This window comes from Apium graveolens, chromosome 9 (assembly GCF_009905375.1).
Source record: "Apium graveolens cultivar Ventura chromosome 9, ASM990537v1, whole genome shotgun sequence".
In the NCBI taxonomy this organism is placed as follows: domain Eukaryota; kingdom Viridiplantae; phylum Streptophyta; class Magnoliopsida; order Apiales; family Apiaceae; genus Apium; species Apium graveolens.
In genome coordinates this window covers 250,224,484-250,232,921 of record NC_133655.1, presented here as the reverse complement: position 1 = coordinate 250,232,921, position 8,438 = coordinate 250,224,484, and the positions used below count along the sequence as shown (strand labels likewise).

General features: G+C 38.8%; 1 non-coding gene across 1 annotated transcript; it reads right to left on the bottom strand.

Moving 5' to 3' along the window:
• Positions 1-5,278: 5,278 nt before the first annotated feature.
• Positions 5,279-5,385, bottom strand: LOC141688572 (small nucleolar RNA R71). Its single transcript, XR_012562006.1, has one exon. It is a non-coding gene; the product is annotated as a small nucleolar RNA R71 (small nucleolar RNA).
• Positions 5,386-8,438: the final 3,053 nt, after the last annotated feature.

The following is an 8,438-nucleotide window of genomic DNA, read 5'->3' as shown; positions in this document are numbered from 1 at the left end:
TGACCATGAAGTTGTAGAACCACAGCTTCAATCCCAGGTCATAGAGCCAAACACAGAGTCACATTCTATCTCAACCTCTCCCCCACTTTCTAAAATGTTACCCAGAAGATTACTAGGAAGTAGTGCATTGTTAAATATGAGTGAACCCTCAGCTCTGCCTCCTCCTAAGAAAAGAAGAACATATACTGAGGCATCTGAAAGCCCATCCTTGTCCTCCCAACAGGACATGGACTTTGAAATGGCCAATGAACAGTTACTAGAGGCATTCTCTCAACATGATGCATCTATTGAAATTCGCCATAGGGCCATGGCATCTTGTACTGAGTCAAGCACAATTCCATTACTCACAATGGAACCATACACTTCCCCAGATCATACTCAGGACACAGAACGAGGAGTGCACGTAGAGTCGGTTACAGTGCCTGCCATAGTTACGGCAGAAGAGCAGTCACATGCTTCAGAGGGAAAATCTGACTCTCCGCCATCTTTAATAGAGTCATTTTTTCCCCTCCCAGATCCAACACCTCTGGCTCCCTTATGGGATTCTCCACTCGCAGATTTATCTGGAGAAAGTGGAGGGCAACTCAGTCAATCTATCCCTGAAGAAATTCAGACATCTATTTCAAAAGATTTGATGGTATTGACTGAGGATCGGGACTCGCGAATTCCCATTGCACCACCACTGACCTCTCTTGAAGAGGCTAGGGTGATTTTAACTGCAGGTACAGAAGAACAGCAACAGGAAGACTCCTCACGAGCAATTATATTGAGAGAAACACAAGCACGTGAGGTGAGTGAACCAAACACGAGTGAAATTCAGGTGAGAGAACACACAGACACAGATACTCAAAACCTGTTAGCTCAAATTGCTGCTCTAAAAGAAGAACTTGCTAAAAGCCAAGCTGAAGCTCAAGCATTCAAAGCACAAGTGGTTGAACGGTCTTCTTCTTCCACCTCTGTCAACAATCAGCTGGCAATCATCAGGAATGACATCTCAGATCTCAAGACCACTGTAATACCAAAGCTCAATTCCATTCAGGACACTCCAACTTTATCAGCTGATGACATATCCAACTTCTGCTCTCTACATACAAGAATGACTTCTCTGGAAGACCTCGTTGAGATGAATCATTCACTGGACTCCTCAAGATTTCTAAAGATAGAGACGGGCATGGAACATCTCAATGAAGGGATGAAGCACCTATATTTCATGATCAAGAATTCTCATTGCCCTAATGAAGAACAAAGAGCTTATTTTGAAGGACCTTCTGGTGGAGGATCAGGCTCTGGAGGTGATGGAGGTTCCAAAGGAAGGTCTGAAGAGGATCCCTCAACTAAGGGGGAGAAGAAAGGGAGTAGTGCCAAAGGGAAGGAAAAAGATACCTCTGCTGGAGACAAAGGAAAGGCTGATGATGTCTACTACAGTGGAGAACAGGATGACTTTGATATTTTTGACATTCCCACTGAACCAGTTCAGGAAGATAAAGATGGTTTATTTGAAGCTGAAGAGGAAAGTGATTTTGGAGAATGGGAAGAAGAAGCTCAAGTGGATCCTCTGTTTGAGAAAGAATTTCAGAAGGAGCAGTCAGAGATGAAAAGAAAAGAAGCTGAACTCAAGAAGGTCTCTCAGATCATTGACATGAGGAAAGACATTCAAAGAACAGAAACTCTTCAAAAGCAACGTCTTCATGACATTAAGGCTCAAGAAAGGAGAAGAGATGTCAGACTGAAGATTGGTGAAAAATGGGATGAAGCTAGGAGAGTACTTGATATGCCTCAGCTGAGCACTAACAATGATAGGCAGTTCCTACATCTTCTTGACAAGCTGGAAATCTCAAATCCTAACAATGACATGTACATGAATGCTATCAAGACTGAAGTCTCAAGGATCACAACTGCTTTTGATAGATCCCTAAATGAGATGAGCATTTTTGTATATTGTCAGAGTGAAGGATCTTTCAAGGTGTCACTTCATCTGTTCGAGAATCGTTCTTTGTCAGAGAGTTGGGTTCTTCTCAACAAGGTTAAAAGAAGCTCAGAATTGAATGAAGTTCTTCGAGAAAGGCTTAAAGAGTTTGCCAGCAGGGCTAGTCCTCAAGTGGTCAACAATCCTTATCAGGTGAGATTCTTTAAGTCTGATTGTCTTCAAATCTGTCAGCTAGATGTACAATCTCTTAAAGACTACTCAGCTAAGCATCTGGTCTGGATGGAACATCATTTAAGAACTGCTGGATATTCATCCATGTTGAAGACTCAAGCTGCTGATTTGATTCAAGCTTATTGTGAAAAGAATATTAAAAGGTACAATCAGATCAAGAATAAGCTGAAGTCAGTTGGAGTTCAACCAGTCAGACCAGCAAGCTTCACTTCAGAAAAGGATCGTGTCTTTGACAAGGAATTGCTTCAAGATTTAGAAGAAGGTGAAGTCAGAAGAGAAGACAACTGAAGTCAATTAGCTCAAAACTCAATGTAATATGATTAGAGCTTTATGAATCAAGATAGTCTAATGTAGTTATATGTTCAGGCTAGAGGAACATCTATCTTGTATTCACTTGTAAATTTCATTTGGAATCTGGAAAATGTTAAATATAATCCAGAACTTTTCTGCTATTTACTTTGCATTACTGTTTATATCTTTTTCTTATTTGTTAGTTGAGTTATCCTCTAGGTATTTGTTGTTATTGTCTAACAAGCAAATAGGGGGAGATTGAAAGGCATATATCATAGCCTATTCGTTTATTCGAGGATTTAACTCAACTCAAATAAGAATGTAATAAGTAAATAGTGGATCTATCATCAGAGAGATCTCACAAAGTAACATCTGTCAAAGGATAAAGAAACATTGTTCATCTGCAGACTTGAAAATTCACTGGAAGAAGTTCAAGAATTTGATCATGCCTCAGTGATATAAATCAAGATCGTGGATTTAATCAAGTGACAGAGATCTCGTCAGGGTATCATTTATTACAAGGATTTAATCTGAAGAAAATCAGAGTATCAAAGTCAAGACATGAAGAAACGTCACGGAAGTTAGTCACTCATGAACCAGACAGTACATCGAGTGTCAGCATTGAAGTGGCGGAATTGATTCATAAGTCTCAGTGATTTTCAGAAGATTGTCAGAAGAATGGATGCTGCTCAGGGTTAGTATTAATTCTCTATTAACTAATTAAGTCATATAATTTAATTAAGAAAATAAATTATATCTGCAAAGATTAATTTATTGATTAATTGAATTAAATTGATTAATTAATTTAGAATTAATATTGAGGATTTACAAGATTTTAATTGGTTTAAAATCTGCTTAAATTCAAAACAAGACAATTCATTTGAACTAGTATGACAATCGGTATGACAATTGATAGTCATACCGAAAGTCATGCCAATACATTTAATTGTCTTATTAGAATTTCTGTTTAGATTAAAATCTGTTATTAATTCAGCAAGACAATTTATTTGAACTAATATGACAATCGGTATGACAATCAATAGTCATACCGAAAGTCTTGCTAGTTCATTTTGATTGTCTTGCTAGTTGTAAATATTGTCATACCGAAAGTCTTGCTGGCCAAAGAGATTGTCATGCCAGTACATTTTTCAGTTCGGTGTTTGATAAAAGAAGCAGAAGACTTTTATTGATCAATACTCTTACAGAATCCAATCTAACAGAAAACAGAACACACAAGAGAAAAAGAAGTAGAAAACAAAGGCACAACATTTTATTTTTCATCTGCTTTTCTTCAAGATTAAATTTCTGGATTGTAAAGTTAAATCCAATCAACTAGAAATATTTATCTTGTTCTTGTGTATCAATCTAGCGGATTAAAATCCCTAGAACTTAATCTCAAATCGCATTTAGCATTTGATCTTTTAATTACAAAAATAGAAAAAGTTCATGTCGAATTTATTCTAGATTTGTAATAATTGATTTGAGATTAATCCCTTATAACCGATACCGTAGTTGTAACACCTTTCAAGTTTAATAAAAGTTTTAATTTAACTTGAATTTTGTTTCACAATTTTATTCCGCATTTTATTCGATTAAACGGTATTGTTTGCATTCAACCCCCCTTCTACAAACAAATTGGGACCTAATATTAACCATCTTACTTGCCCTATGTAATCACAAGAGATAACTTGTGCATTAAACCGTTATGTTGTCAAATTCTATAGACATATAGGGTCTCTATATCATTGGTGTCTATTCAGCTTATATCTCTTTTGTGGATGTCTGGTAGTATGGTACTCGTACAACGAAAGTTGGCGTTTATTAGTTTCGTGTTATCTGATAAGTGTCATCACCATTATATGCTAAGGTTGAGAATGAAAAGGCTATTAAATGGAGTATTTAATAAAGTTAGAATCCCATGTTTGTGTCATATATTATTCAATTCTCTTTAATCTCTTAGTTTATGGTCTTTAGTATAATCTCTTAGTTAAGTGTAGTATAAACAACCTCAAATTGTTATTCGTCTTAGCATTGGATAATAACCATACTAGTGTTGCATAAATACATTGATTGAAAATAACCTAAACCTATCCCTGTAGGAACGAACTAGAATTTATTCTATATTACTTACGATCGCATATACTTGCGTGAATATTAGCGCGTGTTCTAGTCCTAACAAGTTTTTGGCACCGCTGACGGGGATATCGGTGTTAATTTTTAGTTTATGTGTTTTTCATCATTGGTCGTTAAAGTTCAGTGACACGGACATTGTTACTTACTTAATTCCTTGTCGTGTTTCAGGTATTCTAGCGAACGTGTATGCATACGCGTTCTCGGTCTCGTAAGAGGAAACTGGATCAAACTGAGGAAGAAGTTGTAGTCGAGGAGAAAGTTGAAGAAGAGATCTTAGTTGAGAAAGAAGAAGAAGTTATTATTGCAATGGGAGAACCAAAAGCGAATCCAAAGGCTTTCATGGACTACTCTCAACCGAAGATCGATGATATTCAGTCTAGCATTATTCGACCAGTCATCTCGGCTAATACCTTTGAGATCAAGTCGAATTCGATTCAGATGATACAGAACTCAGTTCAGTTTGGGGGTTCTCCGATAGAAGACCCCAACATGCATATCAGAGATTTCATCAAGATCCGCGACACTTTCAAGTTCAATGAAGTTTCTGAAGATGCTATTAAGTTGAGGCTTTTCCCATTCTCTCTGTGGGATAAAGCTAAGTGCTGGTTATATTCTTTACCACCAGGGTCTATCACCAAATAGGAGGATCTTGCTCAGAAGTTCTTAACCAAATTCTTTCCTATGGTGAAGACTACTGCAATCAGAAATGCACTTACTCAATTTTCTCAGCAATTTGGAGAATCTTTATGCGAGGCTTGGGATCGATATAAGGAGATGCTTCGGAAGTGTCCTCATCATGGGATGCCTGACTAGATGATCATTAACTGTTTCTATAATGGTTTGGGTTCTACTTCTAGACCCATGCTTGATATAGCATCAGGAGGAGCCTTGTGGGCTAAAAGCTATGATGAAGCTTATGAATTAATTAAACTGATAGCTGCTAATAAATACCAGAATCCTACTCAGAGATTAACTTAGGACAAGGTATCAGGAATTCTGGAGTTGGATGCAGCTACTGCTATAGCTGCTCAACTTAAGGATTTGACGATGAAGGTGGATTCTCTGTCTAATTATAGAGTGAATCATATCACTAGTGTTTGTGAGCTTTGTGTTGGTGCCCATGAGACTGATCAATGTGCCATTTCTAGTGAATCAGCTCAGTTCGTGAGCAACTTTCAGAGGTCGCAGCTACCTGTACCAGCCACCTATCATCCTAATAACCGCAATGATCTGAACTTTAGCTGGAACAACACTCAGAATGTGGTTCAGCAGCCTTATCAGCAGTATCCAGTAAAGCAGTACAACCCCCCCTGATTTTTAGCAATCAAAATATGCACCAAGGTAACAACTCCAGCTGCAACAGTCTAATGAAAAATCTGAATTAGAGGAGTTGAGGCTCATGTGCAAGAGCCAAGCGGTTTCTATCAAGACCTTGGAAAATCAAATCAGGCAAATTGCCAATGCCTTGTTAAATCGTCAACCTGGTACACTCTCTAGTGACACTAAAGTGCCAGGAAAGAGGGAAGCTAAGGAGCAGGTTAAGGCAATTACATTAAGGTCTGGGAAGGTTGTAAATCCTGAAACTCTCAAGTTGCGGATGAAGCAGCTGTGGCTGAAGAAGAAGTGCAGAAGGAAGCTGAAGTGGAACCAAGGAAGACTACTGTAACACACTCCCCCTGAAGGTAATACAGGGGAGAAACAGATCTATCGTCCACCTCCCTTTCCTAAGATGCTGTAGAAGGAAAAGCTGGATAAGCATTTTGAGAAGTTTCTGGAGGTGTTCAAGAAACTTCACATCAACATACCTTTCGCTGAAGCTCTGGAATAGATGCCTAGTTATGCGAAGTTTATGAAAGGTATACTCTCTCGGAAGGTAAAGCTTGATGACTTAGAGACAGTTGCTCTCACGGAGGAATGCAGTGTTGTGCTGTAACAGAAGTTTCCTCCGAAGCTTAAAGATCCTGGAAGCTTCACTATTCCTTGCACCATTGGAAAAGTGTTATTTGACAAATGCTTATATGACTTGGGAGCTAGCATCAATCTGATGCCTTTGTCAATCTTCAAGAAGTTGGACTTACCTGATTCAAAGCCTACTTATATGACTTTGTAGTTGGCCGATCGTTCTATTACTTATCCACGAGGCATTGTTGAGGATGTTCTGGTCAAGGTGGATAAACTCATATTCCCTGCTGATTTTTTAATTCTTAATTTCGAGGAGGATACGAAGATTCCCATAATCTTGGGAAGACCTTTCTTGGCGACTAGCCGAACCTTGATTGATGTGCAGAAGGGTGAGCTCACCATGAGAGTTCTGGACCAGGATGTAACTTTTAATGTGTTCAATGCCATGAAGTTCCCTACGTAAAATGAGGAGTGCTTAAAGGTGGAGTTGGTCGATTCAGTGGTTACTTCAGAACTTGATCAATTGCTAAGGTCTGATGCCTTAGAAAAGGCCTTGTTGGGGAATTCTGATACCGAAGATGATGAAGGTGATGAGCAGTTGTAATATCTGAATGCTTCTCCCTAGAAAAGGAAGATGGATATGCCTTTTAAATCTCTTGGAATGGAGGAGCTGAACAAATCTCCCAAGCGCCTCAAGCCATCTATTGAGGAAGCTCATGCACTTGAGCTTAAACCATTACCTGAACACTTAAGGTATACTTTTTTGGGTGATGCATCTACTTTTCCTGTTATTATTGCATCTGACCTTTCAGGTAGTTATGAAGAAAAACTCTTAAAAATTCTGAGAGAATTCAAATCGGAAATTGGATGGACGATAGCAGATATTAATGGAATCAGCCCTTCTTATTGTATGCATAAAATTCTGCCAGAGGAAGGTAGCAAGCCCACTGTTGAGCAACAAAAAAGGCTAAATCCGATCATGAAAGAAGTTGTGAAGAAGGAAATTCTGAAGTGGCTGGATGCAGGGATCATATATCCCATTTCTGACAGTTCTTGGGTGAGTCCAGTTCAGTGTGTACCAAAGAAAGGAGGTATCATCGTTGTTGCTAATGAGAAGAATGAGCTCATTCCTACTCGAATAGTCATGGGGTGGAGAGTTTGCATGGATTACAGGAAGTTGAACAAGGCCACGAGAAAAGATCACGTCCCTCTGTCTTTCATTGATCAGATGCTTGAGAGATTGGCTGGGCATGAGTACTACTGTCTTCTGGATGGCTATTCGGGCTATAATCAGATTTGCATTTCTCTGGAAGATTAGGAAAAGACTACTTTCACTTGTCCATTTGGAACTTTCTCCTTTAGAAGAGTTTCTTTTTGTTTATGCGGGGCACCAGCCACATTTTAGAGATGCATGATGGTTATTTTCTCTGACATGATTGGTCAGAATATGGAGGTGTTCATGGACGATTTCTCTGTGTTTGGCGATTCATTTGATGAGTGCTTGCAGAATCTTGGCGATGTTCTTAAAAGGTGTGTTGAGACCAATTTGGTTCTCAACTGGGAGAAATGTCACTTTATGGTGCAAGAAGACATTATTCTTGGTCACAAGGTCTCTAGTAAGGGTCTTGAGGTGGACAAAGCCAAGGTGGAGGTCATTGAAAATCTTCCCCCACCAATTTCTGTTAAGGGAGTTCGCAGTTTTCTTGGACATACGGGTTTCTATAGGCGGTTCATCAAGGATTTTTCAAAAATCTTTAAACCTTTGTTCAATATTTTGGAGAAGGATGTCCCGTTCAAGTTTGATGATGAGGGCCTAGCTACTTTTGACTTCTTGAAGAAGAGTTTGATCACGGCACCTGTTATAACTGAAACTGAGTGGAATTAACCATTTAAGATGATGTACGATGCAAGTGACTATGCAGTTAGAGCAGTTCTTGGGTAGAGAAAGAATAAC